The following is a 19,757-nucleotide window of genomic DNA, read 5'->3' on the forward strand; positions in this document are numbered from 1 at the left end:
CCCCATTATTTCTGGGCATACCGTGCTTCCATTGCAGCTAGGGATTCTGGGACATGACATGCAAATGAGCACACAGTGTCACCTTTTGCATCTAATCCATTTTAACATGGACCCCTATAAGCTTATGCCTGCCGCATTACACAGCTTTTTAGCACATCCTGGGTTAAAGAAGCACATAGTTTTCATCACATTTTTTTTCCCACCCACCATAACGTATGTAAATGTGTGAAAATACAAAGACAATTAATGGTACATGACAGGCGTTGGATAAATGCCGATAAGCGAGAAGGAAGAATTTCACATATAAAATTTAAACAAATATGAGTTGCTTTCTATGTTCCGCTTTATGGTGTTGAAGTAATACATTTGTTAATCAAAAGCAAATAGTGAAGTTGACATTGATCAGATTTTCCTATGTCCTTATGTATGATTTGACAGTCAAATACCTGCGTCCGCATTAAAAAAAAACCACTATTGACGTTTAAAGAAGATGAACCGCACAATGATTTGCTGAGATTGATGAGGCTCGCAGTAACCCGATCATTTCTGGATCAATTGATTCTATTCTAGTTAAATTTACCATGTGATTGACTCCCAGCTCAGAATTATGGTGGAATGCCCATGCTGAGCTGTGTTAAATATAGCACAGTCATTGCAGCGTCGTTTCTATATAACCAGACTGAGGGAGGCATGACTTTTTAATACGAAGCGGTTTATGTATGAAAATGCAAAACTGGTCCTTTTGAAGAAAAAAAGAATGTTAAAACAATCACTTTGAATATACTGTATGCCTCTTAACATCGATATGTCAAAGCGTCCGGACTTGTGTCGGTCATTTCGAGAGTGATTTACAGTATATAGGAGCAAAAGAAGGAGTTAGGGATGGGATTGCTTAGTGCAGGGATGGCCAACGCCAGTCCTGAAGGGCCACCAACAGGTCAGGTTTTCTGGACAACCCTGCTTCAGCGCAGTTGGTGCAGTCATGACTGAGCCACTGATTGAGCCACCTGTGCTGAAGCAGGGATATCTCTAATATCTGGAATGTTAGTGGCCCTGGAGGACTAGAGTTTGCAACCCCTGGCTTAGTGCATACCTGGTAATGTTGGGCCAAGTTTTGTACCGGTCATCATGTTATTGCATCATAGAAACAACCAAGATCCTCCTATCAATAACTTAGTCTACTTTAGAAACCTGCATTAAGGCCCATATTTACTCAAAGGGGCTATTCCATACGGCACGTTTTCGTGCACCAGAAGGCTTCTTATGGAATAGCACCACTTAGTAAATATGGGCCTAAATGTATTGAACTTGATGGAAACCCTCTTTTTTTTTTCTTCTATACCACTGCCACAGATACAAAAATATGGTGTGTTCCCCGACCTTGGCTACCGAAATAGTTACTGGGGCCCAGGACCAGAGCTTCTCCTGCCTTTCCCAGCCCCCCCCCCCCCACTTCCCCGTGTCAGCGGCCTTGCGAGCCCTCCCCTTTCACACCTTTATTTCTCTCCCCACTCGGTCTCTCACTCTTACACCCCCTCCCTCTCTTACACCCCTCTCCTCTTCCCCCCTTCACTATCACTCAATTACCCCCTCTCACTTAATTCCGTTTCCCCAATCTCATACTCATTTTCCCCTTCTTCCCTGGCCACACACACATTTCTCCACCAATACCCATACAATTCCCCCTCCCACTCTGCCAACACAACCCCCCCAATACACACACAATATCCCCTCCCAATACAAAATTACCCCCCAAATATAGACACCACTACTCCCCCAAATAGACACCACTACATCCCCCCAGATACAAACGTCACTATGCCCCCCCCCAGATACAAACCTCTAACCACGGATACAATTACCACCACCCCAAAACACACATACACACAAATTCCACTGATCTCTGGTTGCCGCCACCGGGCCCCGTCTCCTGTCTCTCTCCAGCTGCTGCGTCCTTTTCCTATGCCGGGCCTCTTCTCTCACTGGAAAGCATTTAAATGAAATGCTGGAGGACCACGTGAGGCCCCTGTAACTTCCCTTACCTTCCTCTGTAACTTCCTCTGTAACTTCCCTTACCTTCCTCTGTAACTTCCCTTACCTTCCTCTGTAACTTCCCGTACCTTCCTCTGCAACTTCCCGTACCTTCCTGTGTAACTTCCCGTACCTTCCTCTGTAACTTCCCTTACCTTCCTCTGTAACTTCCCTTACCTTCCTCTGTAACTTCCCTTACCTTCCTCTGTAACTTCCCTTACCTTCCTCTGTAACTTCCCTTACCTTCCTCTGCAACTTCCCGTACCTTCCTGTGTAACTTCCCGTACCTTCCTCTGTAACTTCCCGTACCTTCCTCTGTAACTTCCCTTACCTTCCTCTGTAACTTCCCTTACCTTCCTCTGTAACTTCCCCTACCTTCCTCTGTAACTTCCCTTACCTTCCTCCGTAACTTCCCTTACCTTCCTGTGTAACTTCCCTTACCTTCCTCTGTAACTTCCCTTACCTTCCTCTGTAACTTCCCTTACCTTCCTCTGTAACTTCCCTTACCTTCCTCTGTAACTTCCCTTACCTTCCTCTGTAACTTCCCTTACCTTCCTCTGTAACTTCCCTTACCTTCCTCTGTAACTTCCCTTACCTTCCTCTGCAACTTCCCGTACCTTCCTGTGTAACTTCCCGTACCTTCCTGTGTAACTTCCCGTACCTTCCTGTGTAACTTCCCGTACCTTCCTGTGTAACTTCCCTTACCTTCCTCTGTAACTTCCCGTACCTTCCTGTGTAACTTCCCGTACCTTCCTGTGTAACTTCCCGTACCTTCCTCCGTAACTTCCCTTACCTTCCTCTGTAACTTCCCTTACCTTCCTCTGCAACTTCCCTTACCTTCCTCTGTAACTTCCCTTACCTTCCTCCGTAACTTCCCTTACCTTCCTCCGTAACTTCCCTTACCTTCCTCTGTAACTTCCCTTACCTTCCTGTGTAACTTCCCGTACCTTCCTGTGTAACTTCCCGTACCTTCCTGTGTAACTTCCCTTACCTTCCTCTGTAACTTCCCGTACCTTCCTGTGTAACTTCCCGTACCTTCCTGTGTAACTTCCCGTACCTTCCTCCGTAACTTCCCTTACCTTCCTCTGTAACTTCCCTTACCTTCCTCTGTAACTTCCCCTACCTTCCTCTGTAACTTCCCTTACCTTCCTCCGTAACTTCCCTTACCTTCCTGTGTAACTTCCCTTACCTTCCTCTGTAACTTCCCTTACCTTCCTCTGTAACTTCCCTTACCTTCCTCTGTAACTTCCCTTACCTTCCTCTGTAACTTCCCTTACCTTCCTCTGTAACTTCCCTTACCTTCCTCTGTAACTTCCCTTACCTTCCTCTGTAACTTCCCTTACCTTCCTCTGCAACTTCCCGTACCTTCCTGTGTAACTTCCCGTACCTTCCTGTGTAACTTCCCGTACCTTCCTGTGTAACTTCCCGTACCTTCCTGTGTAACTTCCCTTACCTTCCTCTGTAACTTCCCGTACCTTCCTGTGTAACTTCCCGTACCTTCCTGTGTAACTTCCCGTACCTTCCTCCGTAACTTCCCTTACCTTCCTCTGTAACTTCCCTTACCTTCCTCTGCAACTTCCCTTACCTTCCTCTGTAACTTCCCTTACCTTCCTCCGTAACTTCCCTTACCTTCCTCCGTAACTTCCCTTACCTTCCTCTGTAACTTCCCTTACCTTCCTGTGTAACTTCCCGTACCTTCCTGTGTAACTTCCCGTACCTTCCTGTGTAACTTCCCTTACCTTCCTCTGTAACTTCCCGTACCTTCCTGTGTAACTTCCCGTACCTTCCTGTGTAACTTCCCGTACCTTCCTCCGTAACTTCCCTTACCTTCCTCTGTAACTTCCCTTACCTTCCTCTGTAACTTCCCTTACCTTCCTCTGTAACTTCCCTTACCTTCCTCTGTAACTTCCCTTACCTTCCTCTGTAACTTCCCTTACCTTCCTCTGTAACTTCCCTTACCTTCCTCTGTAACTTCCCTTACCTTCCTCTGTAACTTCCCTTACCTTCCTCTGTAACTTCCCTTACCTTCCTCTGTTACTTCCCTTACCTTCCTCTGTAACTTCCCGTACCTTCCTGTGTAACTTCCCGTACCTTCCTCCGTAACTTCCCGTACCTTCCTGTGTAACTTCCCTTACCTTCCTCTGCAACTTCCCGTACCTTCCTCCGTAACTTCCCTTACCTTCCTCTGTAACTTCCCTTACCTTCCTGTGTAACTTCCCGTACCTTCCTCTGTAACTTCCCTTACCTTCCTCTGTAACTTCCCTTACCTTCCTCTGTAACTTCCCGTACCTTCCTGTGTAACTTCCCGTACCTTCCTGTGTAACTTCCCGTACCTTCCTGTGTAACTTCCCGTACCTTCCTCTGTAACTTCCCGTACCTTCCTGTGTAACTTCCCGTACCTTCCTCCGTAACTTCCCGTACCTTCCTGTGTAACTTCCCTTACCTTCCTCTGCAACTTCCCGTACCTTCCTCCGTAACTTCCCGTACCTTCCTCTGTAACTTCCCTTACCTTCCTCTGTAACTTCCCTTACCTTCCTCTGTAACTTCCCTTACCTTCCTCTGTAACTTCCCTTACCTTCCTCTGTAACTTCCCTTACCTTCCTCCGTAACTTCCCTTACCTTCCTCCGTAACTTCCCTTACCTTCCTGTTTAACTTCCCGTACCTTCCTGTGTAACTTCCCGTACCTTCCTCCGTAACTTCCCTTACCTTCCTCCGTAACTTCCCTTACCTTCCTGTGTAACTTCCCTTACCTTCCTGTGTAACTTCCCGTACCTTCCTCTGTAACTTCCCTTACCTTCCTCCGTAACTTCCCTTACCTTCCTCCGTAACTTCCCTTACCTTCCTGTGTAACTTCCCTTACCTTCCTCTGTAACTTCCCTTACCTTCCTCTGTAACTTCCCTTACCTTCCTCTGTAACTTCCCTTACCTTCCTCTGTAACTTCCCTTACCTTCCTCTGTAACTTCCCTTACCTTCCTCTGTAACTTCCCTTACCTTCCTCTGCAACTTCCCGTACCTTCCTGTGTAACTTCCCGTACCTTCCTGTGTAACTTCCCGTACCTTCCTGTGTAACTTCCCGTACCTTCCTGTGTAACTTCCCTTACCTTCCTCTGTAACTTCCCGTACCTTCCTGTGTAACTTCCCGTACCTTCCTGTGTAACTTCCCGTACCTTCCTCCGTAACTTCCCTTACCTTCCTCTGTAACTTCCCTTACCTTCCTCTGCAACTTCCCTTACCTTCCTCTGTAACTTCCCTTACCTTCCTCCGTAACTTCCCTTACCTTCCTCCGTAACTTCCCTTACCTTCCTCTGTAACTTCCCTTACCTTCCTGTGTAACTTCCCGTACCTTCCTGTGTAACTTCCCGTACCTTCCTGTGTAACTTCCCTTACCTTCCTGTGTAACTTCCCGTACCTTCCTGTGTAACTTCCCTTACCTTCCTCTGTAACTTCCCGTACCTTCCTGTGTAACTTCCCGTACCTTCCTGTGTAACTTCCCGTACCTTCCTCCGTAACTTCCCTTACCTTCCTCTGTAACTTCCCTTACCTTCCTCTGTAACTTCCCTTACCTTCCTCTGTAACTTCCCTTACCTTCCTCTGTAACTTCCCTTACCTTCCTCTGTAACTTCCCTTACCTTCCTCTGTAACTTCCCTTACCTTCCTCTGTTACTTCCCTTACCTTCCTCTGTAACTTCCCGTACCTTCCTGTGTAACTTCCCGTACCTTCCTCCGTAACTTCCCGTACCTTCCTGTGTAACTTCCCTTACCTTCCTCTGCAACTTCCCGTACCTTCCTCCGTAACTTCCCTTACCTTCCTCTGTAACTTCCCTTACCTTCCTGTGTAACTTCCCGTACCTTCCTCTGTAACTTCCCTTACCTTCCTCTGTAACTTCCCTTACCTTCCTCTGTAACTTCCCGTACCTTCCTGTGTAACTTCCCGTACCTTCCTGTGTAACTTCCCGTACCTTCCTGTGTAACTTCCCGTACCTTCCTCTGTAACTTCCCGTACCTTCCTGTGTAACTTCCCGTACCTTCCTCCGTAACTTCCCGTACCTTCCTGTGTAACTTCCCTTACCTTCCTCTGCAACTTCCCGTACCTTCCTCCGTAACTTCCCGTACCTTCCTCTGTAACTTCCCTTACCTTCCTCTGTAACTTCCCTTACCTTCCTCTGTAACTTCCCTTACCTTCCTCTGTAACTTCCCTTACCTTCCTCTGTAACTTCCCTTACCTTCCTCCGTAACTTCCCTTACCTTCCTCCGTAACTTCCCTTACCTTCCTGTGTAACTTCCCGTACCTTCCTGTGTAACTTCCCGTACCTTCCTCCGTAACTTCCCTTACCTTCCTCCGTAACTTCCCTTACCTTCCTGTGTAACTTCCCTTACCTTCCTGTGTAACTTCCCGTACCTTCCTCTGTAACTTCCCTTACCTTCCTCCGTAACTTCCCTTACCTTCCTCCGTAACTTCCCTTACCTTCCTCTGTAACTTCCCTTACCTTCCTCTGTAACTTCCCGTACCTTCCTCTGTAACTTTCCTTACCTTCCTCCGTAACTTCCCTTACCTTCCTCTGTAACTTCCCTTACCTTCCTCTGTAACTTCCCGTACCTTCCTCTGTAACTTCCCTTACCTTCCTCTGTAACTTCCCGTACCTTCCTGTGTAACTTCCCTTACCTTCCTCTGTAACTTCCCGTACCTTCCTGTGTAACTTCCCGTACCTTCCTGTGTAACTTCCCGTACCTTCCTCTGTAACTTCCCTTACCTTCCTGTGTAACTTCCCTTACCTTCCTCTGTAACTTCCCTTACCTTCCTGTGTAACTTCCCTTACCTTCCTCTGTAACTTCCCGTACCTTCCTGTGTAACTTCCCGTACCTTCCTCTGTAACTTCCCGTACCTTCCTCTGTAACTTTCCTTACCTTCCTCCGTAACTTCCCTTACCTTCCTGTGTAACTTCCCGTACCTTCCTGTGTAACTTCCCGTACCTTCCTGTGTAACTTCCCTTACCTTCCTGTGTAACTTCCCTTACCTTCCTCTGTAACTTCCCGTACCTTCCTGTGTAACTTCCCGTACCTTCCTCTGTAACTTCCCGTACCTTCCTCTGTAACTTTCCTTACCTTCCTCCGTAACTTCCCTTACCTTCCTGTGTAACTTCCCTTACCTTCCTCTGTAACTTCCCTTACCTTGTCTCTGACGGCTTTGGACAACGCGTCGCTATGGCAACACAGAGTCAAATAAAGCCCCGAGGTCACGTGATGTCCCCGAAGCATCATTTGACTCTGGGGACAAGGTAAGGAGGGGGGAGAGCAGGCAGGGGGGGGGGCGCAGACTGAAACGTTTGCGCACCCCTGGCCTACAGGACAAAAGTGGCCAGCAAAAATTTCCTTCGCGGTTTCTTTGACTGTCTGCTCCTGCTAATTGAACCACAGTTGTTCAGGCAGCTTTTCACACAGGCTCACTTTTATGGTAAACTAATGTAAATATATAATGCATATGTTATACATGGTTGCAAAATAGCCAAGTATAATAATTTGTAAGTCTTTTTAAATTTATCTAAAGGTAAATGTTTGCACTCTTATGGCCCTTCTACTCGTAATTCTCTTCTGATCTCGCACCTTAGGAAAACTATTTGAAGAGCCCTGCTTAACTTCATCATACCGCTAGCAGAGACTGATGGCCCAGCTACAAACTATATAAAATCCTCTTATAGTTAAAAGTAAGTGTCCCCTCACTACTTTATGGGGCTAGAATTACGAGGCCTGTTAGGCCACGCGTATAGTGCCCGTGACAGTTATATTTTGCTTTGCGTCGTCGTCGTGGGCGTATGGCATTTGATTGGTTCAGGGGCTGTCACGTGAGGCGACAACCCTTGAAAAATCAAATATTGCCAGCTACCAAAATTCGCAACGCAACGTCGCTCTGTCGCATTATCGCCGTTGCGCTTACTATAAACGCACGTGGCGGCGGCAATGCATTTGTGTTTGGGCGATGTCACCGTCGCCCATCGCGGGCACTATACGTGCAGCTTTAGCAGTATGTTACAATAATCCAGACAGGAGAGGATAGGGGCATGTATTATAGTTTCAGCAGTAGATTGACAGTGGAAAGGGGAAGATCTTGGCAATGTTACAGAGGAAGGAGAGACACATTTTAACTATGCTGTGAATGTGAATGAAGAAGGAAAGGGAGGAGTCAAATGTCACCCCAAGGCAACGTGCTTTGACGACAGCATAGATGGTAGAACAATTTACTGTGATTAAAAAAGGGGATGTTATGCCAGGTTGAGGGGGAAATATGAGTAGCTCCGTTTTAGACATATTATGTTGAAGGTGGCAGAACACCATTCACAAGGATATAGCCAGAAGGCAAGCAGAGACTTGGGACTGAATTGCAGGTGTGAGGGTAGCTGGATAGATATATCTGTATAGAGATGATACCTAACGCCAAAAGAGTTGATAAGGTCTCCAAGTAATAGTGTGTAGAGAGAGAAAAGGAGAGGTTCCAGTACAGAGCCCTGAGGTATACCAACAGACAGATCAACAGGAGACAAAGACATGCTAGCAACAGAGATCCCAGACCTTAGTTTGAAAAGCTACTCCAAGTATTTTAAGGTATGAAACAATTTGGGTTTGACCTAATGGCATCTCCAGTGAAGGATTAAGTGCATTTTATTTATAGAAATTGTGTTTGTCTATTGATGCGACAAAAATTGTACATTCCGAAAGGTGAACAAATGTAAGAAAGGGATATGTAAGATCTTTGCCAACAACTTGCAGAATTTGTTCTGTACATGACCCACATCGATAGGCCTTATGTTCAACAGGTTCATTAAAATACCCAAGAAAAACATGTTCCGCTTGAAAAGAAATCCTATATATTTTCTCAGCATGTTGGTGAGATTGTTATGATTTAGTATGCAGAATTCATAAACCTGATAAACATCTGTGAGGAATCCTGACTTTTAACTGTAGCCCACATAATTTAATCTTCATTCTTCTGCCTGATTTTGCTTTGCCCTCTGATCTCCAAGTACGGGGATGAAAGGGAAAGATTTATAGGTATCTCTTTGGGGAGAATTGAAAAAGCTTGAAGCTCGACTGCACGCATTTGCCACCAAAAGATATGCACAGGTGTTTCTATCGACTGCGCATTTGAAGCTTTCTCTTACCATTATTATTATAGAAAAGCTGGTTTCGGAAATTAGTAGAAAACTCACGTTTGTCGCTTGTACAAATATAATAGGAAATCATGTAAGCCAGCCAATATTTTGGTGCCCACTTGTGAAGACACATTTATAATGTCTGTTTTTACATATTTATTGCTATTTGAGTAACAGAAGTAAAAGACAGAGACAGTGGGCAGTGCTAATTAAGTTATATTTTATTGTCTCTGTTGAACAACATGTAGAAATGACTGATATTTTTCTATTTTCGTCACCACCTGGACAGGTTGGTGTTCTCATGTTGTTCTGTGCTTTACCAGTGTCCTAATGTGATTCCATTGCTAGAACACGATTTGACCATCTAATGGAGTTGCTTAAAGGTTATAAAAGCCCCAAAGCAAATAGATCTGTGTGTTTTATCCCGCTGACCCCCCCCCTGAGATTCCTCTAACCTCCTCTGGGTAGGTTTCACAAGTTTTCATTTCTGAGATTTCAGTATTGGAAACCGCATCCGATTTATCTACTAGATCAAAGATGGAGAGTTTCAACAAATTTGTAATATTTTTTTTTAATGCCTGAAGAGTCCTGCGACATACATCCCTATCAAGTCTCACGCAATTTCCATGAGTCTCGCGCGTTCGTGCCCCGACTCCTGACGTCAAAGACCCCGATCCCCCAGCAGACACCAAACCCCCTGCTCCGGAGGTGAGTAGGGGAGTCTCTCGCATGTGTGAGGCCCTTTCTCACACTCCGGAATGGTGGGACACTTTACAACACTTAATACATAGTGTCTTATATTTACTAACCGGCGCCATGACGAAAGACACCTTCCAGTAAATTCAAGTGAATAGGTTTTTAGGTGTCTTCCAGCACCGGAATTTTTCTCATGGCATAGCACTGCTTTGTAAATATAAGCTGGCGTCCGTTAAAATTATTGGATTAAAACGCCAGTCCTCAATCTGCTTCCATCCTAAATCGTGTTCTTTAGAACAGGGGTGCGCAAACTTCTTGAGCTGCGCCCCCTGCCCGGGAGCCGGAGCGTTCGTGCCCCCCCCCTCTCCAAAGACTCAGTGTCAAATGACATTGCGGGTCATGTGACGTCACGTTACCCCGCTGCGTAATTTGACGCGCGTTGACATGGCGACCCAGCAGTGAACAGGTAAATTAGTTTAATTTAAATGCCGTGGGGAAGAGCGTGGGGCCTCTAACTGCAGGGCCCACCCCTAGAAATTCTCACGCGCCCCCCAGTTTGCGCACCGCTGCTATAGAACAATGACCGAAAAATGGGGGGAGAGAATCTATGTCAGACTCCTATGTATCTGGTTGTACTTGAGATATGTCACAATATGTTCCTCAGACAAATTCATGCTTAAAATATGTGTTGAAAATGTGTAATCTTTGCTTGAGGAGATGTTTTATCAACTGGGTGTTCTGCTGCATTTGGGATATCATAGTTGCATAGTTGCATAGTAGATGAGGCTGAAAAAAGACATACACTTAGGTCCGGAAATAATTGGACACTGATACAAGTTTTGTTATTTCGGCTATGTACAAAAATAAATTCAATTTACAGTTAAATAATGAATATGGGCTTAAAGTGCAGTCTATCAGCTTTAATTTGAGGGTATTCACATCCAAATTGGAGGAAGGGTTTAGGAATTACATCTTTTAAATATGTAGCCCCCTCTTTTTCAAGGGATCAAAAGTAATTGGACAATTGACTCAAAGGCTGTTTCATGGACAGGTGTGGGCTATTCCTTCTTTATTTCATCATCAATTAAGCAGATAAAAGGTCTGGAGTTGGTGTGGTATTCGCATTTGGAAGCTGTTGCTGTGAACCCACAACATGCGGTCAAAGGAGCTCTCAATGCAAATGAAACAGGGCATCCTTAGGCTGCAAAAAAAAAAGAAAATCCATCAGAGAGATAGCAGGAACATTAGGAGTGGCCAAATCAACCGTTTGGTACATTCTGAGAAAAAAAGAACGCACTGGTGAGCTCTGCAACACAAAAAGGCCTGGACGTCCACAGAAAACAACAGTGGTGGATGATCGTAAGATCCTTTCCATGGTAAAGAAAAACCCCTTCACAACATCTAGCCAAGTGAAGAACACTCTCCAGGAGGTAGGCATATCATTATCCAAGTCTACCATAAAGAGAAGTCTTCATGAGAGCAAATACAGAAGATTCACCACAAAGTGCAAACCATTCATAAGCCTCAAGAATAGAAAGGCCAGATTAGACTTTGCCAAACAATATCTAAAAAAGCCAGCCCAGTTCTGGAACAGCATTCTTTGGACAGATGAAACTAAGATCAACCTGTACCAGAATGATGGGAAGAAAAAAGTATGGAGAAGGCTTGGAACAGCTCATGATCTGAAGCATACCACATCTGTAAAACATGGTGGAGGCAGTGTGATGGCATGGGCATGCATGGCTTACAATGGCACCGGGTCACTAGTGTTTATCGATGATGTGACAGAAGACAGAACAGCCGGATGAATTCTGAAGTGTATAGGGATATATTGTCTGCTCAGATTCATCCAAAAGTTGATTGGACGGCGCTTCACTTTACAGATGGACAATGACCCAAAACATACTGCGAAAGCAACCCAGGAGTTTTTTTAAGGCAAAGAAGTGGAATATTCTGCAATGGCCAAGTCAATCACCAGATCTCAACCCGATGGAGCATGCATTTCACTTGCTGAAGACAAAACTTAAGGCAGAAAGACCCACTAACAAACAACAACTGAAGACAGATGCAGTAAAGGCCTGGCAAAGCATCACAAAGGAGGAAACCCAGCGTTTGGTGATGTCCATGCGTTCCAGACTTCAAGCAGTCATTGATGAAAACGTTGTATGGTGCTCTAAAGAATACAGCGAACACTACACATGTCTTGATTGTAGAAAAGTGGATTAACCCAATAACAGATATAGATATGAAATGTCCAAAAGATGCATGTAAACACTACAATCCCACAATGCACGGTAGTAAGGATGTTTGAGTAGTAAGCATCTATAAAGGAACAATCATTATGAATAAAGTCCAGAACTATCCTGGAGAGACTCACATGGGAAGGTGTCCACGATGAAGAGTGGGTCCTCAGGTGTCCAGGTGTCCACGGGTTAACTGTGCCTCCGCCTGTTGAAGAGCAAATGTAGCAAAGGAGGGGAGAAAACGTTTTCTCCCCTCCTTTGCTTCAAGCAGTCATTGCCTGTAAAGGATTCTCGATAAAGTATTAAAAATGAACATTTTATTTATGATTGTGTTAATTTGTCCAATTACATTTGAGCCCCTGAAATAAGGGGACTGTGTATGAAAATGGTTGCAATTCCTAAACGTTTCATACGATATTTTTTTTCAACCCCTTGAATTAAAGCTGAAAGTCTGCACTTCTATTGCATCTTGTTGTTTCATTTCAAATCCATTGTGGTGGCGTACAGAGCCAAAATTATGAAAATTGTGTCATTGTCCAATTATTTCTGGACCTAACTGTATGTCCATCGAGTTCAACCTATGCTAAATTTAGACTACACATACTTATCCTATATTTGTATCTACGGTATATTGATCCAGAGGAAGGCAAACAGAAAACCCCAGTGACACATTATCCAATGATATCTCATAAGAGGAAAAAATTCATTCCTTCCTGACTCAAAATAATGGCAATCGGATTACTCCCTGGATCAACATCCTTCCCACGTACACTTATTTGGCATACAGTATACTGTTTCTTTCTTAATTTAAGCAACAATCTTCTGTTTTGGGGATTTCCAGTTCGGGTAAGAAAAACCATAACAAATATTATATATATATATATATCTATATTGAGAAGCAAGGAGTGCTGCTTTGTAATCCAATGATTGTAAATTATACCCTGAAATATGTTGTAAATGATGAAATTACGTATGTTATATTATATTACATAAGTCACTCTATATCATGTCCGGCATTAAAATTTGCTGTATGGATTCTAATTGTTTTGTATTCCTGAGACTAAAAATGGTAATAAGATCTACACTACATTTGAATTACTCTATTCAGTATCAGACACTCTTCTTCTAATACACTTCCAAAGACCGATTTTCAAGTTCAGGTTTCAGAGTGTGTTGTTCCGTGTTTATTTTATGTATTTTAAATATATTTAACGTAGTCAATACTTATTAGTATTGAAGACCTGAAAGTTCTTTTGGGGTAATTTAAGAGACATATCTTCTATTATAAGAATGTTTAAATGGATAAAAATCTGGACATGTTATTGCTTTAGGTTTCATCATCACATCACCCCCTAAACCGCCGTTCAATCTTCTATAGCAGAGGTGGTCAATTTATTTTGGATGGGGGGCCACTTCACGAGCTTGAGTAAGCTTTGGGGGCCACACACTTAATGTACAAACTCTTCTCACCTGCATCTACCCGCATCCCTGCCTCTCCCCGCCTTCTCTCTCATTCTTCTCCCCGCCCCCTTCTCCCCACCCCTTTCTCTCTCACTCTTCTCCCCGCCCTCTTCTCTCTCACTCTTCTCCCCGCCCCCTTCTCTCTCACTCTTCTACCCGCCCCCTTCTCTCTCACTCTTCTCCCCGCCTTCTCTCTCACTCTTCTCCCTGCCCCCTTCTCTCTGATTCTTCTCCCTGCCCCCTTCTCTCTCACTCTTCTCCCCGCCTTCTCTCTCACTCTTCTCCCCGCCCCCTTCTCTCTCACTCTTCTCCCTGCCCCCTTCTCTCTCACTCTTCTCCCCGCCCCCTTCTCTCTCACTCTTCTCCCCGCCCCCTTCTCCCCGCCCCCTTCTCTCTCTCTTCTCCCGCCCTCTTCTCTCTCACTCTTCTCCCTGCCCCCTTCTCTCTCACTCTTCTCCCCGCCTTCTCTCTCACTCTTCTCCCCGCCTTCTCTCTCATTCTTCTCCCCGCCACCTTCTCTCTCACTCTTCTCCCCGCCCCCTTCTCTCTCACTCTTCTCCCCGCCCCTTCTCTCTCACTCTTCTCCCCGCCTTCTCTCTCATTCTTCTCCCCGCCTTTTCTCTCATTCGTCTCCCCGCCTTCTCTCTCACTCTTCTCCCCGCCTTCTCTCTCACTCTTCTCCCCGCTGCCTTCTCTCTCACTCTTCTCCCCGCCCCCTTCTCTCTCACTCTTCTCCCCGCCTTCTCTCTCACTCTTCTCCCCATCTTCTCTCTCACTCTTCTCCCCGCCTTCTCTCTCATGCTTCTCCCCGCCTTCTCTCTCACTCTTCTCCCCGCCCCCTTCTCTCTCACTCTTCTCCCCGCCTTCTCTCTCACTCTTCTCCCCATCTTCTCTCTCACTCTTCTCCCCGCCTTCTCTCTCATGCTTCTCCCCGCCTTCTCTCTCACTCTTCTCCCCATCTTCTCTCTCACTCTTCTCCCCGCCTTCTCTCTCATGCTTCTCCCCGCCTTCTCTCTCACTCTTCTCCCCGGCCCCTTCTCTCTCACTCCTCACCCCCCCCTCTCTCTCCCCCAGACCTCCCTCTACCCCCTGTGTCCTACCTCTGGTGCGGGTTGTGGTGCACGGCTGCGATGTAGGGAGGCCACCCAAGCAGTAATAATGGAAGTTGTCAAACTTCCAGTGGGCTCTAACTTCCTTGTTTGGCCCCACCTGGGTGGGCTGCCGCCACTCTTTCGTCTCTGCCGACGCTTGATGCAAGAGGTTTGGAGAGAGGGTGGGCCACAGAGAATGGTTTAGTGGGCTGGATGTGGCCCGCGGGCTATATTTCGCCCACCCCTGTTCTATAGGAATGTGTTTGCGTTGCTTAAAGTATCTATTTGCATGTATTACCTAAGACCTTTGACATACTATAGAGCAGGGGTGCGCAAAGTTTTGAACTTGCGCCCCCCCTTGCCTGCTTACCTCCTGGCTCGCGCCACCCCCCTTCTCGGCTCCGGCATCAAATGACGTGGGGTCATGTGACATCACGTTGCCATGGCAATATGACATCATGTGATACCAGTTACCCTGGCGACGCGTCGCTGAAGACCAGGCAGGAGAAGCTGCAGAGGCCTCGCGCGGTCCCCCCGGCGTTTAATTTAAATGCCTTGGGGGAGAGCGCGGGACCTCTCTAGCTGCCGCGCCCCCCCCTGGAAATGCTACCGTCCCCCACTTTGCGCACCCCTGCTTTAGAGCTCAGGGTAACATCTATATCCTTATATTGTACCAATGTATGCTGCACAATGTTGAACGAGCAATTATGTATTTGGATAATAAAGTAAAGATTCGTCTTTAAATGTTCTTTTTTTTTTTTTTTACACATTTTTGCTATACAAGCAAATTTAGAATAATGTTTGCAAAGATATAACTTCTTTAACTCCGGCTGTGCTGAAAAAGTCAAGTAAAACAGCAGCAGGCATAAGCATATAGGGGTTCATGTTAAAATGGGCAAGAAGCAAAAAGGTGTACACACTGTGAGTGCTCATTTGCATGTCTTTACCTAGAATCCCTTGCTGCAGTAGAAGCACTGGATGCGAAGAGATAACGGGGAAAGGCAGGGTGCAGACCTGTCTGAGACGTGACTGAGCTCACAAGTGGTATTTTTATCTGCTGTACGGCTGTAAGTTTTTGTCACTTTGATACTCGCCATAATTTTTTTGTGTCCAAAGATACAAGTGAATTCCACCTCTTGGTAAAAAAAAAATTTCATAAACATATAAAATCTGGAATTAATGGTATTCATGGTATTTGTGCATACCTTTTCTCCATTCAGAAATAAAATCAGTTTTCTTGCCTTCTTACAGGCAACTCTTGGGAGGTAAATGAAAGCTCATTGCTGGAATACCAGATGTCACCATGTGTGTAATCAACAGTATTTATTTAGCTATTACTCCCTGGTCAATTTGATCAAACTTTTGATTCGTTTTCTTATTTCATTCCATGGTCTTTATGATCCTTATTTCTTCAATACATTGAAAAACGCGCTACCCACAGCGGTCAAATAAGCACAATAAATGTTGTAAAAGAGAATACAGTAGTGTGCAAGAACACTAACGTTTACACCCCATAATAGCGTTCAGTATCCGGGTATGCCCACCCAAAACAGAGCACTCGGAGCCTTAGTCCAGCATATTGTTGCAAAGTGTTAGTGCAAAATACAGAAGGCTTCTGATTTAAAAAAAGAATAAAGTAGCACTTTGAAACGCTTTGCTGGTCTACTGCTGTCAGTGCTCTATTTTTGGGTGGGCATACCTTGATACTGGAGCGGTCTTTGTCTTCAATACATTGATTTTGCATTCCAAAATAGTATCTCGATTCCAATGTAGCATCAGTTTCAGTCCCTAAACATTTGTTGTGGGGTTTGCGTAATACTGTACGTCTTTGCTCTGAAAACGTCACTACTAAAAGCACCAAGACATGTGGATATAAAGGAACATGTCATCTTTACTCATTTAGACAGGACTGCAGGATTATTAGTCAAAGAAAACTTGCAATCATTTCATTGAAACAGGTTGGGGCTATGAATAAGCTCTTGGGAAATGATCATGATTAAAAAGATAAATTAAAGGCAATAAGTAAATATATATGTATATTTAATTTTTTTGACTGGTATAGTTGCTTTAAAAAAAACCAGTAGCTTCAAGGTTCTGGTAAGAAATTCACTACGCATATTCAAAAATATTCAGGAATGACTCTGACATTCATATGTGTATTTATTTTTTTTGTTTATCTTCTTTGCTGCATTATTTAGGAAGATATATGCATCTTCCTTATGTAGAGCCAAGAGATGAAGAGACAGAATTCAGGAATCCCAAGGGATACAATTATCCTCATCCTTTCAAGCTTTAGAAAGAATCATGACAAGGGTGTTTGAACTCAATGTGTTTATACTGGAAAACCTTCAATGGCCTCAGCTGGGGTCACTTGTTTCATTTAGCTCTCCAAAATATAAAGTGTTTATATGCAACATTAAAAACGTCTTGTGATTGAGACTTTAATCTCAAAGTCTACTGAGCTTTGTTTGGCTGGGAGTCACAAATGCTCCAGCCTAGATCCGGAGTCTGATTCCTGGATATCTACTCACCGATGATGGAGAGCAACCAAAGAGGCAAGTCCATCATTGAAGCTCCAGCAGGAAATGCAAGACCTTATTGTTTTCCCAGCGGCTTCCAACACAATCTTTGGCCTTTCTTGTCTAATAAAGTTATGGTAGGCTTTTTGTCCCGAATTTACTTGGTCCTGTTGGTCTCCCATGAATAACTGGTTTAAAAATATCATGGATCTTTATTTTCTGTTGACTTTGGTCAATAGTGGGCAAAGACTGAGGTATCTATGTGATACTTAGATTTAAGTTGATTTCCATTACAAACTTTGATATATGTATGTCATCCAAAAATACTTATTTTGTAACTTTCATTGAATATTGCGGCATGAAACAAGATATATTTTGTCACTCATTGCAAAGGAAAATCAGTGATATGTATGGGTCAGTAATGTTGGACCTTTTGAATGATGTGTGCTGAAAATGCAGTTTACCTTAAGGTGGTGTGCAGGAAGGGGTTGTTAGCCGTGTATGTGTATGTATGTATGTATGTATAAATGTATGTACAGTGTTCGACAAACCTATACATTTGCACGCCCCGGGCGAGTGGATTTAACATCGTGGCGAGCTCCTATTGGCCCAAGTAGCACACGTGTGGTACTAGGTGGCGAGTAGATTTTTTTGTTCGGCGAGTAGATTTTTTGGTGATTTGTTGACTACTGTGTATGTATGTAGGTATATATATATATGTATGTATGTATGTATGTATATATATATAGTGTATTGTGATGCGCACACCACGTTGCAGTCTCTTTTAGTCCCAATTTAAGGCCGGAAACACTGTATTTCTCTATATGGGGTTTATTTACAGGGAATAAATCATACACCAACAGGCCCACCGTCCCTTTAAGTCCAAAAAAACCATAAAAATAATACCTATTCCCTTTAGGGAAAATTACTCAACTTGCTTCAGCCCTTTCTAACCACAGCTGGCCAACTATACTGGTTCCCAGCTTAAAACATGCCCTGGCATAGGCAACAATGTATACAGTCTCTGCACATAATAATAAAGAGGCTTACTTATCTGTAAGTCCAGGCTTTTAGCAGATGTCCCCGCTTCAGTGCGGCCTTGCGGCCTTTCTTCCTAGAGGAACTCGGCCCCATATGATCTCAGAAAAACTCTCCTCTGTATGTCCACTGTCAAGGGCAGGACATCCCTGCTTCAGCACAGTCTGTCGTTTTTTCCTGCTTTCCTCTGGGATTCAGACCCACCCATCCAGCAGGTCCAAAGAACTGTGCCAGCCTTACTTTCTGGGAAGCACTTCTCTGTGCCCCTCTCTGGGACAGCAATCTGTGACTCAGCATGGCAGCTTTCAGTCTGTCTTTTATTCCACTTCATTGTTCTCTCAGACTAGGCTGATTAGCTCCATTAGCAGCTGCTGCTGGCTTCTCTTAGGGCTGGACCCCGCTGGCTACTGCAGCGCCCGCTGTGGCGGACGCTGCAGGGACGAGAGCCCTCCCCTCAATGGCGCCGGGCCCGCTGCAAGGGTGGTGCGAGTTGCTCTTGCTCTCAATAGAATTGAGAGCAGGACTCGCTACGGAGCGCTAAGCCACGCCCCCCGGCAGTTCAGCCAATGAGGGCGAACCTGCCGGGTGACGTCATGGCCGCGCCCCCATCACTGATACCCCCCCCCCCCCCCGGTCTTTTGGTCTGCAGCTCCCTGCAGACCGGGGAATCGGCTGCACGTGCCGCCAATCTCGCGGGCGCGCGGGCAGCGGAGGTACTTGGGCCTCAGTCTTAGGGGAACTTACTCTCTGTGGACTGGAAAGCACACTTGCTGCACTGTTCCAGCACCTAGAGGACAGTGATGGTATCACAGTGTATGTGTGTGTCTATGGACGTGTATATATGTGTTTCTTGAGTTGAACACACACACATATATATATACATGTGTGTGTGTGTGTTCAACTCGTGATTGGGGGTACATACACTGCATACTCCAGTCAGCTTCTTGGATTCATGGTTTCAACATCCTCCTCTTCCCCTCTTCACCAATGCCCATTCCCAAATTCACCCTTCTCCCCCCCCCCCCCAACTCTCCACTCTCCAACCACCCCGCCACCAACTGAGACCTGATCGGTACTGTCCCAATTGAATAAATAACACCCTATGTCTCCAGGATGGAAAAATAATCGGACATCTGTTGGGCCAATGGTATGGGTGGTCTGCAGATCAACTTGATATACATAAGTAGTAATGGAAGCCCAGCACTTGGCTAAAATTGTAATGTACCCACAGGGAAAATAATTTCAGCCACATTACCACTGAGATACTTTGTTATTTCCAGATCTTGCTTTTTTTTGTCTTGGTTACACTGTGATTTGCATTTTTCTTTTATCATAAATGGTCTCTGAGTAAATGGAAAAGAAACCCACAAATGGAAAAAACAAACCATCTCCCTGGGTCACACAGAAGTAAAACATGGTGCATTGTTTAACCAGCGGATCTCTATAAGTAGGTGTGGATGGTGCATTGTTTAACCAGCGGATCTCTATAAGTAGGTGTGGATGGTGCGTTGTTTAACCAGCGGATCTCTAT

At 45.0% G+C, this 19,757-nt stretch overlaps 1 protein-coding gene across 14 annotated transcripts in view; it reads left to right on the forward strand.

Moving 5' to 3' along the window:
* The window catches only part of SOX6 (SRY-box transcription factor 6), a 561,724-nt gene that overhangs the window by 52,854 nt on the left and 489,113 nt on the right, over positions 1-19,757 (forward strand). For 2 of the 14 annotated variants that reach the window (XM_075567734.1, XM_075567742.1), the window contains exon 2: positions 7,640-7,735. The exons of the other annotated variants lie outside the window; for them this stretch is intronic. The gene's annotated coding sequence lies outside the window, so the exon portion shown is untranslated. The remainder of the gene's footprint in view (positions 1-7,639; positions 7,736-19,757) is intronic. 14 annotated transcript variants of the gene reach the window in all.

This window comes from Ascaphus truei, chromosome 12 (assembly GCF_040206685.1).
Source record: "Ascaphus truei isolate aAscTru1 chromosome 12, aAscTru1.hap1, whole genome shotgun sequence".
NCBI lineage: Eukaryota > Metazoa > Chordata > Amphibia > Anura > Ascaphidae > Ascaphus > Ascaphus truei.